The 17763-nt window shown below is 37.4% G+C and overlaps 1 protein-coding gene and 1 pseudogene across 6 annotated transcripts in view; one reads left to right on the top strand and one right to left on the bottom strand.

Moving 5' to 3' along the window:
* GRM8 (glutamate metabotropic receptor 8) overlaps positions 1-17763 on the top strand; it is a 911553-nt gene that overhangs the window by 773412 nt on the left and 120378 nt on the right. The window lies entirely within an intron of this gene.
* Positions 13821-13908, bottom strand: LOC127491949 (U2 spliceosomal RNA; annotated as a pseudogene).

Genomic DNA, 17763 nt, shown 5'->3' with positions numbered 1-17763 from the left:
GAATGGGAGAAGCACATATGTACTGTTTATAAGAATGTTTAAATGTACTAGTTATAGCATTACTTCACATTGGACAACACACTAAGGACAGATCCCACATGAGAAGTAAGTACACAGTGACTCCTGTTGTTGACTTCACAATTTGACACTCTTGTTTATGGCGTCAGTAATCTCCCTAGGCTCTAGTCATGAGTTGCCAAGGTTATGGAAGCCTTTTGAGTTCGCCAACTTCGATCTTATTCTGACAGGGTCATAGTCAAAGTAGAAGTTCTCTCCTCCCTTCAGAGAAAGGTACCTCCTTCTTTGATGGCCCCATTCTTTCCACTGGGATCTCAATCACAGAGATCTTTCATTTAGGTCTTCTTTTTTTTTTTTTTTTTTCAGAGTGTCTTGGCTTTCCATGCCTAATGTTTCCATGCCTAAATGTAATGTTTATAAGATTTTTTTTCTATTTAAATATGTCTTTCAGTGCCTCCATTACTGACTAAGTGAAATCATGGGCCTACAACATGCTACTATACATCATACAGTAGTTAAAAAACATGCATAGTATTCAGGGCTTTTTTATGGTAATACCAACCATAAGCATGTTCTCTAAGTCAGTACTATTATAGGTTGGTAGGTACCCCTTAGGAGCAGTTGTGGAGACAATAAGAACCTCAACATGAAATGGACATGCAGCTGTTCGGGGAGGGGATGGAGATATCCCTATGCTGCTGTCCATGCCTTTGAAAACTTGGAATTTATACATTTTTTATGGATATGGATATATGTGGGCATGTAGAGGTATAATTGCAAGGGGCTAGGAAAAGTTAAGAAGCACCTTTAGGACAGGTTATGTATCATGTTAACTGGTACTTATTTTGTGTTCATTATATCATTGAATGTGGAGAAGATTGCAGAAATCAATAGAAAACAATAACTAAGAGATTTCAGAACATTGCACAACACTTATTCAGTTAGTCTTAGAATTGTTGAGCTTAGATCAGCTCTATATCAATAATTTTGCAGCTAAAATACTTTATGTAATAAAATGATTTCTTATAAACTTCACCTTCAAATTGACTGTCTGCTATTCTTAAAGTACCTTTTATTATTCAAAATGATATAAAAGTTCTTGAATATACTTTTCATTGCTAAAATTATTGACATGAGTATTCAGAATGAATGCAATTTTTTTTTTATTTCTAAAGAAAGTCTCTCAATCAGTTTTCCTGACTTTGGAGGAATTGTTCAGTCCTCCGTTTTCACTGATAATGCCCAGCCAATTAGTTCAGGTTATCAACTTGAAGCACTTACAACAGCTAGGCAACACATACATCCATTAATTCATCAGATCTTTATTGAGCAGTGTGTCTGGCATTGTGCTAATTATCGAACCCTTGTCAGTCTGCTTCCCTGAACTTTCCTTCTAGTCTGTCTGATTCCCAGCCCATGCCTTCCTGACACCTGCCAGCACCAGTAGGATGCCAGGCTCCAGAGCAGGAGAAGAGGGTGAAAAGTCAGGTCTGAGATCAAAGAGCAAAGAAGAGAACTGTGAAACTGAAACTAAACATGAGTGACATAGAATTTAGAAGATGGGAGGCAGCAGCAGAACAAATGTTCTTCCAGTATGCATGTTATTATGCCTTCTCAGAGTAATGTCTGCAATAGAATTCATCTATCCATACAGCTCTCTTTGAAGTTATAAGGAGAAATAAAAAAGAGTAGTTGCATAGCTTAGACAGATGTCTTGGAATGTCTGCATAAAAGCGAGTTATTAAAGGAGACATTGTCAGGAAGACAGGTGGCTCTTTGGAAGGTATTTCTGTTCAATGGTTAAACACCTTTTGTTTTGCTCATTGCTTCTTCTAGATTTTTTTTATTTTTAATTTTTAAAAAATTTTTTTAATGAGTATAAATTTCCAAAGTACAGCTTATGGATTACAGTGGTTTCCCCCCTCATAACTTCCCTCCCACCCGCAACCCTCCCATTTCCCTCTCCCTCTCCCCTTCCATTCACATCAAGATTCATTTTCAATTCTCTTTATATACAGAAGATCAGTTTAGCATATATTAAGTAAAGATTTCGACAGTTTGCACCCACATAGAAACACAAAGTGAAAAATACTGTTTGAGTTCTTCTAGATTTTTAAATAGAGATGAATAATTTTTTTCAATAGATTTAATGATGCTATTTTCTTTTTCTGTAGAAAAGTGAGCTGGAGAAAGGGTGGACACACTGAGGCATGACCATATAGACTAACACAAACTCCTGTGATTGTCCTAAAAAGACAAAATACTAAGATATAATTAACTTAACCATCAGGAGCAGAATCCTTAGGGATGGCTAGGAGCTGTTAGGATGGCAGAAATACCCTACATACATATTTTACCATTGCTAATTGGGCTCATAAAATCAAGATAATCAGACACAGGTTATGATACCACCAAACTCCAAAGAACACAGTGCTTCAACCAGAGAAACGGATAGAAAGGAAAAAACACCCTCAGGATGGAAAACTCAAAGCTGTAAAAAAAAAAGTAAATAAAACCCCAAACCAGTTTTCTTCTTTTTCTCTCTGGATGCATATTACAACATCTCTCTGGGAGGTCAGATCAGAAACCTAGACTTCTCTTTCTACTCACTCTCACCCCCTTATTTCCTCTTCTCCCCTATAATTATCATCTGTAAAAGTACATGGGGGACAAGTAGAATCTATCCGAAGTACATCTAAATGACCATGCCTCAACATAAGCCCTTATATAGTACTATTTCAATAAAGGCCTATGGAATGCACTCTGATGACCTAATAATATAAATGCATTTTAATGATTTTAGGTAGATTATGGCATAACAGAAATGTTCTGTATACATTTTATTGTGATTCCCAATTACAACAAATTTCTCTTTTTTAAGGTTTATTTACTTATTTGTGTGAAAGGCAAGTTAGAGAGAGAGAGAGAGAGAGAGAGAGAGAAAAAATAATTGAGCCTCCATCTGCTGGTTTACTCCCCAAATGGCCAGAATGGCCATGGCAGGACCAGGCTGAAGCCAGGAGTTGGGAGATTCATCTGAGTCTCCCATGTAGGTGCAGGGGCCCAAGGACTTGCGCCATCCTGCGCTGCTTTCCCAAGCACATTATCAAGGAATTGGATTGGAAGTCGAGCAGCCTAGGCTAGAACCAGTTACCCACATAGGTTGCTGGCCTCACAAGCACTGGCTCTGGCCACTGTGCCACAACACTGACCCCCTATAACAACTTTGTTTTTTGAAAAATTTCTATTTAGTAATGGCCACATATGTTTTTTCACTGTCACTTGTTTTGAAGTAGGACCACCAAATATTTAGAAAGAAACATAAAAAAGAGTACTTGGCTTTTCTTGTTTCTAAAATTCCAAAGCAGAGGGGGTAGGATCTGACTCTCCACACACTTCTGCCATGTTACTGCTCCTTCCTTCTTCCACTGTACCTATCTGTTGCAGATGATGCAACAGTCCAGTAGTCGGCCAATAGGAAGAAGGGCCTACACTCTGGAGTGTGAAGATTTTATTTTAAACCCTGGCTATGCTAAATTAGCTGAGAAAACATAGGCAAGTGGTTATACTTCTGCAGAGAGTTGGAAGTTTCCCCAGAGAAAACAAATTTGAATATAATGCAAAGTAAAACGATCACCTGCCTTCTGAGCTGCTCAGCCTCATCCGCAAACTAGAGCAGACTTGAGTTTGTGTACTCTGGAAAAGAACAGGATGATTTCTGTATTTAAAAAAAAAAGAAAAACTCATTTTAGAGTGTTTTTTTCTACAATACATGTCTTGTGCAGTTTTGCTGAGACTTACCTAACATGACTCTTTAGAAAGCCTTTGGCACATAATAAGCACTGAGTGAGTGTTGGCTATTTTTTTTTTATTATTCATTTATTTGACAGGTAGAGTTACAGACAGTGAGAGAGAGAGAGAGACAGAGAGAAAGGTCTTCCTTCCGTTGGTTCACCCCTCAAATGGCTGCCACTACCAGAGCTAGGCTGATCCGAAGCCAGGAGCCAGGTGCTTCCTCCTGGTCTCCCATGCGGGTGCAGGGCCCAAGTACTTGGGCCATCCTCCATTGCCTTCCTGGGCCGCAGCAGAGAGCTGGCCTGGAAGAGGAGCAACCGGGACAGAATCCAGTGCTCCAACCGGGACTAGAACCCGGGATGCTGGTGCCGCAGGTGGAGGATTAGCCTAGTGAGCCATGGTGCTGGCTATTCTTACCTTTAGGCTATTATCCATGGGGCCAAGGACCTTATTTGGGTTTTCTCTGTATCATACCCTTAACACCTAGCATAATCCAAGATCTGGAATAATTTCTTTAAATAATGTGTTTAGTGACTGATTATATTCAGGTGAAATGAATGGAAGGAGTAGATTTGTCTAATTATTTTAGTTTTTCCAGTTTTTAGATTCTGTCTGTGCAGGCCCCCCAACTGGAAGTGTTCTCTCAAACCTAGAGGCTTGGCTGAATCTGTCAGTCACCCAGATTACTGCAGGAAAAAAAGGTTGTGAGGGAGGCAGGCATCTGCAGGATTAGGAGAGAAATGGTCTTGAGGCAATATGTAACTGCTTTTCAAATACTGGAGGAAAGTAGTGTCCTCAGAAAACAGTTGCTGAAATCTTTATACTTTGAAATGAGAATTACTCTAACAAGAGTTGAGAGAGCAGTAATAAAATTCCTGCTCCAAGGGATAGTCCAAATGGAAAGAGAAGTCTGAAAGCCCTAGGTGAAGAGTGCAAATCAACCTGCAGTGATGGAAGAAATGTGCAGAACAGGTGCTTCCCGAGCTCATTCTCCAGCCATACCTGTCTCCTGAGATTTGTCCATTTCCTTGTAAAGGGGAAAGTGGAATCAGCTGTCAGTACTCATCGTGGGTGCTCACAGTTGTTGCATGTAACCATGCCAGGTTATCTGTTGGTAAATTGTATTGTCATTTGTAGCAGATCGCTTTGAAGGCTTCAGTGGTGTCCCAAGTTACAGAATCAGTTCGCATCTTCTGGTAGATTATTTCTGGTTGCGAGGAATTGTACCAGACTATTGCAGTCTACCCTGGGCTAGTAAAGACAAATAAAATAAGAAAAGGAAACATCTGGACAAGAAAGCATGCATATTATTTCTTTATGCACTTAATTTAAATGCTATGCTTGTGAAGACAGAGTAAGGGAAGAGGTTATAGGGCACATGGAGGCAGTCTGTTAAGAAGCTCACCTAGGCAATGCTGCCTTATCCAGGGTTTGTGTTGTCCTCTGGTTGTGCTACGTATTGTCACTACAGGAAATAATCAACTTTATACATTAAGACAGTTCTTTCCAGAAACACTTATCTTGACAAAAGAAAATTTGTTCAATGAACCTTCATTTGATTTGATGATCTGACTTTTGGGACTCAGGAAGAGGTGGGACCTACGACTACTGAATTGAATCATTTGGTGTTTAGTGAGAATGTGATATTTCCACATTATTTTAAATTAAAATTGATTTTACAAAGGATTTGAATTTCCTATGCCGGAAGTATACTAATTTAACCACTAAATAGTGAACTGAAACTTAGTCCTAGAGTTAATACTTTCTACGAAAATGGTTTAGCTTTCTTAAAATGATTGGAAAATTCTAAAGTACTAGTTTTTATTATTCAGAGTCATAGTGACTATGGCTTTGTTTCAAAATGTTCGGAGAAATGTCATAGAAATAAACTTAATTTTTTTTCCATACTGACAGAACCTTAATGACACCCCAGACTGTTGATGGTGGAGAATGTAGTGACTAAATGTAGTGACTAATTTACTTATGGTCGTTTCAAATTGCATTTTCCATGATTCAGTAGATGCTTATATCTCATGAGGCACAGAGGGTGCCAGGAAGAACAGATTGCAACCAAACAGTTCTCTTTGGATGTGACTATGTATATATATGTATATATACACTTTCATGTTGGGAAATTTAAAAACATCTAAATGTAGTACCATATAGGTATGGAGTACCCACCTAAAGGTACATAAAATATTTAACATAGTATTAATATAAATTCTAGGCTATCAAAAATAAATTCAATGCAGATTTATTTTAATCATTGAAAATTATAAGAAAAACTTAATCTGGCTTCTGATTCAAGGTACTTGCTGGCAAAAATATATGCCCTTCTGTCCCTAAGATAACAATGGAAAATAAAAAATGATGGAAGAGGAGGAAGAGGATGAGAGAGAGAGAGAGAAGGAGAGAGAGGGAGAGAAAGACAGAAAGTAGAAGGGAGAAGGTTCTACCATTACATTGTTAGAATCAACATTAGATAGAAAAGTCTACAAAATCCTGAAAAATGAGTCAACTTGATTGATTTATGGAAAAATTAAAAGAAGGGAAGCGTAGGGTAGGGCAGGTGTCTGGTGCAGTGGGTTAAACTGTGCCTCTGATGCTAGCATCCCATATGGGAGCACTAGTTCAAGCCCTGGCTGCTCTCCTCCTGCTCCAGATCCTTGCTAGTGTGCCTGGGAAAGCAATGGAAGATGGTTCAAGTGCGTGGGCCCTGGCCACCCACACAGGAGACCTGGATGAAGCTCCTGGCTCCTGACGTTGTCCTAGCCTACCCTTTCCTGGTCATTGCAGTCATTTGCAGAGTATACTAGCAGATGGAAGAACTCCCCCAGTCTTTCCCTTCTCTATAACTCTGCCTTTCAAATAAGTAAATAAACAAATGCATACTCTTTAAAGTGGGGAGGGTAGCACAACCTGATGCATGAATTGTCCTTTCCATGGGAGTCCCAAATAACTGTCAAGTTGAAAGTCAACATAAAGAACTGAAGCAGGCATTGCTGTGACTGTCAAGGAAGCAGTTAAAGAACCATTTTACAGAATAACCATGCCAGATGGACCCCCACTTCTCCTTTCTGTCCCAACCTTAATGAACAGAGAGTGCAGGTTAAAATGAAGAATTCTAAAGAATGAGAATTATATGATGATAGAGGACTTCTTTGGGGGATAAAAGGCACTGAAAGAAAAAGAGCACAGTTTGAAGTTTTTATTTTAGATGTGGATGGAGAGAAAAGGAAATATAGTCTATCTGGGACATAAATATGCTACATTTTTAAACTATTAGAACAGGTTCCTGTTGGAGTCGGTCCTCAGTCAGCTTGCTTGCCAGTACCTGTGATACTGGCCGGAAGAGCAGCCAGACAGATAAAACAGCCATTGGCACAGGTCCATAGTTAGCTGTCCAGCCCTACCAGCAAGCTGCCTCAGTCAACCTGGCTGTTCATTCAAAATTATACAAGGAGTCATCAACAAGTTCAAGACAGAATGTGTATTATTATAAAACCATCTTAAACATCTTTTAATTGCATTTTCCATGAACGTTTTGAAGTACCATAATATGTGAAAAGCCAAGAATCACAGGAGAACTGCAGAAAACCAACAGCATAATATTAAAAGACTAAAAAATAAATAGAACACAATATCTGACCCCTCACCCAAAAAAATTACCAAGGATAATTTAAAAATTAAAAGAATTAGAAAAAAACAAACACGTGATTTTAATTGACATTGTAAGAGAATTGAGAGCCACAGGTAGCTAGGAAGTGATAAGAAAGGATTCAGTTAGATCAGGGAGAACATATGATATTTGTCCCTTTGAGACTGGCTTAATTCACTCAGCATAATGTATTCCAGATTCCTCCATCTTGTTACAGATGACCGGATTTCATTGTTTTTGACTGCTGTATAGTACCAAAGGGGAAACCTGTTGAAGTGAAATGGACACTATGAGAAACAGTGAACTGATCAGTTCTTATCCTGACTGTTGATGTACAATGTAATACTTTATCCATTTTAATATTTTCTCTTTGTTTTGTTCTAGTACTATTGGTTGAACTCTGTAATTAACACACAATTATTCTTAGGTGTTTAAATTTTAACTGAAAAGTGATCCCTGTTAAATATAAGAGTGGGAATAAGAGAGGGAGGAGATGTACAATTTGGGACATGCTCAATCAGACTTGCCCCAAATGGTGGAGTTAGAAACGTGCCAGGGGATCCCAATACAATCCCATCAAGGTGGCATGCACCAATGCCATCTCACTAGTCCAAGTGATCAATTTCAGTTCACAGTTGATCACACTGATAGGTCTAAGAGTCAAAAGGATCACACAAACAAGACTAGTGTCTGCTAATACTAACTGATAGAATCAAAAAGGGAGAGAACGATCCATCATAGGAAATGGGATACACAGCAGACTCATAGAATGGCAGATGTCCTAAACAGCACTCTGACCTCAGAATCAGCACTTCAGGCATTCGGATCTGGCTGAAGAGCCCATGAGAGTATTTTAGGCATGGAAAGCCAAGACACTCTGGCAAAAAAAACAACAACAAAAAACAAACAAACAAACAACAACGACCTAAATGAAAGATCTCTACGAGTGAGATCCCAGTGGAAAGAACAGGCCATCAAAGAAGGAAAGAAGGAGGTACCTTTCTCTGAAGGGAGGAGAGAACTTCCACTTTGACTATGACCCTGTCTGAATTAGATCGAAGTCGGCAAACTCAAAAGTCTTCCATAACCTTGGGAACTCATGACTAGAGCCTAGGGAGATTACTGACGCCATAAACAAGAGTGTCAAATTGTGAAGTCAACAACAGGAGTCACTGTGTACTTACTTCTCACGTGGGATCTGTGCTTAATGTGTTCTCCAGTGTGAAGTAATGCTATAACTAGTACTGAAACAGTATGTTACACTTTGTGTTTCTGTGTGGGTGCAAACTGATGAAATCTTTACTTAATATATACTAAATCAATCTTCTGTATATAAAGATAATTGAAAATGAATCTTGATGTGAATGGAATGGGAGAGGGAGCAGGAGATGGGATTGGTGCAAGTGGGAGGGAAATTTTGGGAGGGGAAAGCCATTGTAATCCATAAACTTGCTTTGGAAATTTATATTTACTAAATAAAAAATAAATTAATTTCTTAAAAAACAAGAAAGGATTTAGATTTCTGAGGAAGTAGATCATGCCATATGGATTTTGGACTCCTAACTAAAACTATGAGATAATAAATTTCTGTTGTTTTAACCTGCCCAGTTTGTGATACTAGGTATTAGACAATCCTAGGAAGCTAGTACACTACATGGTCAGTAGGACTACATCTGAATTTGCATGTATTTCATCTTGGTCCTCATTTTTTCCACAAATACAGTAACATTTTGTTCACATTTCTACCTTTCTTTTTTTTTTTTATTTTGGGTTACCCAAAGCAATTTCCTAATAAGAAGATGTTATATGTTCGGTCCTCCAGATAGTTAACAAGCAGAACGTGTATAACATCACCCTAAAATGTTACTGTCATATTTGCTCTTGACCAGTCCACTTTTGCTTTGATTAAACCTTTTCCACATTTTAGTATCCATGGATTTGATTCTGCTTTGTCTTCAAAATCATATTCATAAAGCTATGTTTCATCTCCTATTACAATTTCTGGGAGAAATGTTCCAGGATCTTGATCCTACTTATTTAAAATTTCTTTGAAATCTTTATTTTTTTTTCTATTGCTGATCTAGATGCAACAGTTTGGGCACCCACTGAGCAGAAAGTTTGCCTCCCTTTAACTTTTCAGTCAGTGTCGTATGAGCTGAACCAGTTGTGATGTCTGTGGTGTTGACTATTGTTTGTACTGTAATCATTAGTATTCTTCAATTAGAGCACAAACAAGTTGTTTTCTTTCTCAGAAATTGATGTCAATGGTCTGTTGCTGTAGACTTTGTCTTCAACATTACCTCCTGAAAATGAATTATCCATTTATAAACTGCTTATTTCTCTGGAGCATTTCCTCATAATCTTTTTTTTTTTTTTTTTGCAAAGAATCAGATATATAACCGTTGTTCCACTGAAGTTTTTGTTTCACTGAAGTACCATGAATTTGATGTTTGTTCTTGCTTCACTTTTAGAATTCTTGTTGCTCTTGTCAAGGCTGTTTTCATACTGATATCTTACCCTTCTTAGTCTTTCAAACTATATCTTGCTCAGACATGTTATAACATGTCAGTATGCATTTATTTTGTGGAAAATATCTGAAGTCAAAGCATAGTTTTCACAATACTCACTTTACATGAGATCTTTTAAAAAGATTTATTTATTTATTTGAAAGTCAGAATGAGAGAGATTGATCTTACATCCACTGGGTCACTTCCTAGATGGCCTCATTGGCCAGGGTTGAGCCAAGCTGAAGCCAGGAGCTAGGAGCTTCATCTGGGTCTCCCATGTGGGTGGTGGGGACCCAAGTACTTGGGACATCTTTTACTGCTTTTCCCAGGACATCAGCAGGGAGCTGGATTGGAAGTGGGGCAGCTGGGACTGGAACTGGAGTTCATATGATATACTAGTGTTACAGGTGGCACTTACCTACTACATCACAATGCTCGTCCCTTTAGATGAACATTTTAAAGATGCCTCTATGAAAGTACAATGAGTGAATAATATTAAGATGACAAGAATTAATGAAGAGTTGTAACTTTGAGCTATTGTCAGTTTCTTACCTTATCAATGAAATGGTAAGATTGTCTTTCTGTTAATAACACTGTAGTCAAAGGAAAATATGGAATACATGTACATACATCCATATGTAGGTGTGCATGGAAAAGATTAATCAAGGAATAAGAAAGTGATCCTGAAAGTCAAATTATGTGAATAAAAACCAAAAACTAAACAAGTGGACTAAAACTGGACTGGAGCTCTGTAGGGTCAAATAATAGGTAGAATCAAAAGAAGCTTAACAAAGGGCCGGTGCCACGGCTCACTAGGCTTCCCCCTCAGCTAAGTGACTGGACTTTGGGCATAGAAATATAAATCTGGGGCTAAGTGAAGATAAGTATGTTGGCCGGCGCCACGGCTCAATAGGCTAATCCTTTGCCTTGCGGCGCTGGCACACGGGGTTCTAGTCCCGGTCGGGGCACCGGATTCTGTCCCAGTTGCCCCTCTTCCAGGCCAGCTCTCTGCCGTGGTCCGGGAGCGCAGTGGAGGATGGCCCAAGTGCTTGGGCCCTGCACCCCATGGGAGACCAGGATAAGCACCTGGCTCCTGCCATCGGATCAGTGCGGTGTGCCGGCCGCAGCATGCCGGCCACGGCGGCCATTGGAGGGTGAACCAAAGGCAAAGGAAGACCTTTCTCTCTGTCTCTCTCTCTCCCTGTCCACTCTGCCTGTAAAAAAAAAAAAAAAAGGTGAACAAAGATAAATAAGGGAAAGTATTAAAACCTGTTGAACATAGATGCAAAATTCTAACTTATAGCTAATAAATAGCCTAAAAGCCTAAAGAGGAAACAGCGACAAAGAAGGGGAAGACATAATCTTTTACAAATGAAGACAGAAATTTTCGCTAATGGAATTTTGATTTTTTTTATTGATAGGGACATGCATCCAAGTTAAATTTCATTAATTGACTGAAAATTCTATGAACTTTTAGAAGAAAAGAGATATGTATCAGGAATCAAAATTAGAACTCATCTGCCTCCCTGGATTCTAGACGGTGATGGGCAAATACTGTCTTGAAGAAAAATATTTTAAATTTAAAATCATATGGGCAGCCAAACTATTAGTTGATGTGAGGGTAAAAGTGTAAATGACATAGATAAAGACATATCAGGTGTATGGTGGATATCAGTGACAATTTCATATGACCTACAGGAAATGAAGAATTTAAAAAGGAGTTGTAAACAATGAGAGCTCAGTGGTTCATTACCCTCTAAAAGCCAACATTTTAGTAATTCAATATATTATTTTTTCTCTCATGTCTATTTATGCTTCTTGAGTGAAACTAAAGTAAGTGATATTGGTAGCCATATAGAGCATTTGCTTTTTATCTTGGTCTTACATTGTTAGAAGGAATCTATAAACAAAACATATTAATCTATATATCAAAGTGAATATAAATATTTTTAACTTTGTACATTAAAAATAGTAATATAGGGCCTGGTGTTGTGGTATAGTGGTTAAAACCATCGCCAGCAATGGCAGCATCTCACGTAGGCAACAGTTAGTGTCCCAGCTGCTCCACTTCCGATCCAGCTCCCAGCTAATGGCCTGGGAAAAGCAGCAGTGGGCCCCTGCACACTGAGTGGGAGACCTAGATGAAGCTCCTGGCTCCTGGCTCCTGCCTTTAGATTGGTTCAGCCCTGGCTGTTGCAGCCCTCTGGGGAGTGAGCCAGCAGAAGGAAGATCCTTTTTTCTCTCTCCACATCTCCCCTTTACTCTTAGTAATTCTGACTTTCAAATAAATAAATAAATCTTTAGAAATAGTATTATAACAAAAAGCTACTAGACCTTTAAGGATAACAATTGAGAAGGGAATTTTACACATGTGCTACTTTGTTCATGTTTTATGCTGAGTAGCCAACAGGTGCAATCTAAAGTTGATAGGTCAAGAGATTTGAATATATTGCTTGAAAATGCAACTTGTTCATTCAAATTGATTAATTCTGTAAAAGGACAGGCACCAGAAGATGGGTAGATGGGTAATGAAGGGTTTTTATGTTATCATGTTATCTAATAAATACTTAGGTTTTAGTTAACGATCTATATAATAAAACATAATTAACTGCATAAAAAGAATTTAAGTTCAAGTTGGGTATCTTTCAAATCTTTTGAAGCACGGGTTTACTCTCAAGACAATTGCATTTTGTGAGATTTTTTCAGACAGTATTGAGTTGGTTAAATTGTAGTGTACAAAGATTTTTAAAAAGATAATTACAAGCCTATTGAAGAAATCCATTAAGGAATTATTGGGGGCTTGACATGTGCAGTGGAAGTGGATGCAAGAGGATTCATTTCAGACTAAATTGGAATAGAAGACCAAACAGGAGGTGGGTGCTTGCAGTCTGTGGTTTGTGCTTGTGACACTCACCTTCTTAGTGGGTGCCCATGGGGTCTACCCAAAGAAGAGAAAATGATTTTCAATTCTTGATTAACTGTATCTAGCCAAGAATGAAGAAGGGTATTTGAGCTCCAAATAGCAAAATGGTATAAAAATGTTTTTGTAGATTTAATAAAAAGGTAAGGAAAAATAAATAAGATTACCTGATGGATGAGTTTAAGTAAAAAATAATTGGAATATATTAAAATAAATTTTGATAGTTGGAATTAAAAAGGTAAACTCTTTAGAAATAAAAACAAATCAGTTATGAATGATATATCCAACTTAAATATGAGAATACATCAAAAAGTTCATAGAAAAGTAGAATTGAAAGGTTATTTTGGTACAAAAATTCAAAAAAAATTGAAATCCATGCATAGTTTTACATAATATGTATTTTTCATTTTAAAATTCTGTACATATATTCACTCTTCTTATTATGTAACTTTGAATATTAAAGTAGATTTTGTATTCCAATGAGTTTGAGGAAATTTGAGGGTGATCCTGAATTTCTTGCTGTGATCATGACCAAATTTACTTAATAGATTGTTCACCAAGTACAGAATTGTGCATCCATATTCTGAAAATCCAGAATCTTAAATGCTCCAAAATCCCCAAACCTTTTGAGTGCCAAAATGATGTCACAAGTGAGACACTCCACACCTGATCTTATGTGACGAGTCAGTCAACATGCACGTGAGGTAAAAATACTAAATAAAATTAATTTCAAGATACCGTATAAGGATTGTACACAATGTGAATCAGTTTTGTGTTTAGCAATGGGTCCTATCCCCAAGATAATGTGTATGCAAATATTCCAAAATTTGAAAAAAAAAAAATCTAAAATCTGAAACAATCTAGTCTGGTCTCAGGCATTTTGGATGAGGGATACTCAACCTGCATCTCATTTGCATATAATTTTGGGTACCATGCATATAAAGTCAGAATAATTTTTTAAATATTTGTTGTTACTACACTTGATCTTAGCCAAAAGGCTGAGAAGTGATAAATATTTGTTGTTACTTAAAAAATATTTTAAAGTCATATGTTGGGTCCATAAAGTAATCTGTAAGGTACTATATTCTGAATTCTGTTTACAAGTATTAGTTTCAAACTAATTGAATAGCTTTAGCACTAATTGCAGATGTCTTTATTCTGTTTTTGTTGTTGTTTTTAAAATGAATTAAGGTTATTCTTTTGAAAAAAACAATCTTTGTGAAAATTGTAATCATTTGAATGTGTTCATCTTGCAATTTTAGACTCACTGAGTTATTTGTTCAGTCAAGTGTATCTTGGGGAAAATACCAAGAAATGTAACATTTTCTGCTGTCTGTTGACTGGTTGTGTAAAATACAGCTGCCTATATAACTTCTCTGAGTATATATACAAACACACTCACATTGGATGCATAGATACACACACACACGCACACACACACATACACATACACATACACATGCAGACATAGCTTCTTTGGACAATTTCAAGTTCTCAGGCAAGATTAAATGTCATGTATTTCTTCTGCCAGATGTTTTTTCTAAAATCTTCATCTACTCAAATTGAATTGAAAATAGTATTGGTTGGTTGTGAGGCTGTCATGAAAGTGAAAGTGTTTACATCAGCAGAGATTTCATCATTATAACACTGCCCTTTCTTCAACAAAACATTTTCCCCATGCTAAAGTTGTTCAGCCAGACTGCATTCTGTTGAATATTTGGTTCTGTTTCTACGTACAACTAAGAATTGGCAAGGACAAGTGGGAAATAATTTACAAGAAAAATAGCAATGAGTAGATGCATGAATACTATAGACTTATAAAACGGGTATCCAAAAAAAGTCCTGAAAAATTTTCACCACATGCTTATTACTTGTTTGTTTATGTATAGCATATGCATGCATTTGTAATTGCTAATGATACCCCCCCATTTTTTATCTCCTTCCTAAGCTCTGGGAAACCATATTACTTTCAGTCTCTTTGTTTCTTTGTCATCTTTATGTCAATTTCCTCCTGCTCAAGTTGCCCTTTATTTGATCTTTCTCCCAGGAGTTGTTTCCTTGAAGTACCAGTCCATCTTGGGGCTTCTGCTAGAACCTATGCACTCATGCATTCCTAACTCCTTTCTTAATCTCTGCGCTTTCACATGTTTTAAACAAATGTGTAACAAAACAACCCAAAACTGAAAACTGGAAGCCATCCAAAAACCACATTGTGAAATTAAGCAATCTAAAACACCAATTTTTCAAAATGTAGGATGGACACTATTTAATGAATGTCTACTTCATGTCAAAAACCAGGCTAGATCTATAGTTAAACAAACCCCTTTTATCTCTAAAAGATGAACCCTCAAAGAGACTCCAAATCTCAAGTGAGTTTTACAGATGCAGGGAAGTCAGGAATTCTTACTTTCAGACTGCAAATGGAGCTGAAGTTCACCTTGTTCCCTTTGTCCTAGGGCTTCAGTTGTTTTGTTTCAACTTCATATTTTTTTTCTGTGTGCTCAGTCTCTATTCCCTTGTTTCTACTACTATCTCTGCCAGATATTCAAACTTGACTGTTGACATTGACTTCTTCCCTTTTTCAGCTAGTTTAAACTCTGGCAAATTACTTTGTTTGAAATTTCTGCTAGAACCATCCTTTGTAATACTCCCACTCTGCTGAATACTGTCAGCTGTGATACATGGCCTCCCTTCTTGGTGCCTGGACTCTAATAGAGGAGATTGATTTAAACAGATAGATACAGAAGGAATCAGGAAAAATTGTTAGATGTTATCAGTGATGCTATTAAGAGTTCTTTTTAAAAAAATGTTTATTTTTTTAATTTGAGAGAGTTAGAAAGTGAGAGAGACAGAGAGAAGGTCTTTCGTTGGTTCACCCCCCAAAAGGCCGCTACGGCTGGAACTACACCTATCCGAAGCCAGGAGCTGGGTAATTCCTCCTGGTCTCCCATGCAGGTGCAGGGCCCCAAGCACCTGGGCATCCTCCGCTGCCTACCCAGGCCACAGCAGTGAGCTGGACTGGAAGAGGAGCACCTGGGACTAGAACCTGGCGCCCATATGGGATGCCGGTGCCACAGGCGGAGGATTAACCAAGAGAGCCACAGTGCCGGTCCCACTATTAAGAGTTCTTAAAAACTTAAATGAATTCTTACGATTAGCTCAAAACCAAACTTTCCACACTTCTTTTTTCTACTGTCTGTCATTTCAATGATACCAGTGTTCTGGCCAAATCAATCTTTCTGTGCTATCTTCTCTAAATTACAAAACGTTACAAATTCTGAACATGTATGTGCTCTATTCTGAATGCTGTTTTCCACTTTGAGATGTGTCTTCTGTATCCTTCTTAGGTTATTCATGCATCTGTGGTTTTACCCACAATCTGCAACCCTTCACAAAGATAATAATTATAATGCTTTTGTATTCTTCCCAACTCCCCCTTTTTACCAGGTCCACAATTGCTGTCAACATGTTTTTCAGAAAGTTTTCAGGTTAGAGGGTTTTGTTTGATTTGAATGAAAAAGAAAGTGGTAACACTTTTTAATCCAATTCTGTGTCAATGAGTCCCAAAGAGGTAAAGCTACAGAGAAGCAAAAAAATGGAGGCTCTTATTACATTAACATCCTTGTAACCTTGATCAAGCAAGGTAGCTTCTTTGAATCTTGGTCTTCTCATCTCAAATAACATGAGGATTGACCATGCAGGCTCTAAAACTCTAATTCAGAGATGCACTCATTTCAGAGAAAATTGATAATTACATAAGAAGTGGTCAGCCACGCTGAGGCATGACCTAATTTTTTAAGCAAATGCACATGAAGATTATTATGCATATGCAGTGAAGGATGTGAATGAATGCACAAAGCATTCTAGAAGATAAATGTTCCTAAGGCAGATTATTGGTCTCATAAACCTTAATCAAGTGCATTCATATCAACATAGTATGATACAAACATAGGATCCAGAATCTGAATTACTTTTCCAAAGAGCCGTATGGGGCATCTATACACACCATATGTTTTTTAGTTTTATGGGGTATCTTAGGCAGGAAAAGACAAAGGCATTCAATGCTCTACATAAATATCTAGAGTTCTTCCCTTTGATTGCAAAAGGAAAATCAAATGCAAACAGAAAAAATAAGGTATAACTGATGGTGGACACCTTTTGGTCATCAGATTTTGCTAGGTTAACATTGCCTAACTTTGCTTTGACACATTGTATTCACCGGTACTCCCTGTTTATCATGAACATAATTTTTCCTCTGCTCTAAATATATGAGCCACTGGCTGGAAGACTTTCATGTGACTCCTAAAAAGTTAATGTGCAAAATAATCTTATGTTGGAGACTAATTTTTGTTTCACCTCACATTAGTGAGTTCCTTAACTCCTTCTACTATATTTTCCTTGAACTTTCAGCTAATGGAAGCATAAATCACTCTGCCTCAATGCCTAAGGAAGAGAAAAGGAAATTATGTTTACTAAGAAGTCCTTTCATGACAAATTAGAGAGTGTTGGCAACAGAACCCTGCTAAGTTTCCTTGTATAACTTTAATATTTCTCTCATTTGATTTTTTTTCTTTCTAATTTCACTTACCCTGTGAAAGTTAATACTTTAAAGTACTTTTGTATCTGGAAACAAGAAAAGCTGCAATTTTCTTGAAAAAAAGACATTCATGATAGTTTAAGACTTTTTTAATTAATGGAAACCAAATATATAACAAGAGTTCACTCCCTTTGATTGAGAGCTTTATAACAAGAAATACATATCTATAATTATGTAATTATACATATTTTATAATTATTTATAAAACAGTTTTCCCTTACACATTAAACCTTGAGAAGCATTTTTTCTCCAACCTATTAATTCCTCA

This window comes from Oryctolagus cuniculus, chromosome 3, assembly GCF_051225735.1.
Source record: "Oryctolagus cuniculus isolate XC-2025 breed Fujian yellow rabbit chromosome 3, ASM5122573v1, whole genome shotgun sequence".
Lineage (NCBI taxonomy): Eukaryota > Metazoa > Chordata > Mammalia > Lagomorpha > Leporidae > Oryctolagus > Oryctolagus cuniculus.
The sequence above is the reverse complement of the archived record's forward strand: the minus strand, read 5'-3'. Positions and strand labels throughout refer to the sequence as shown.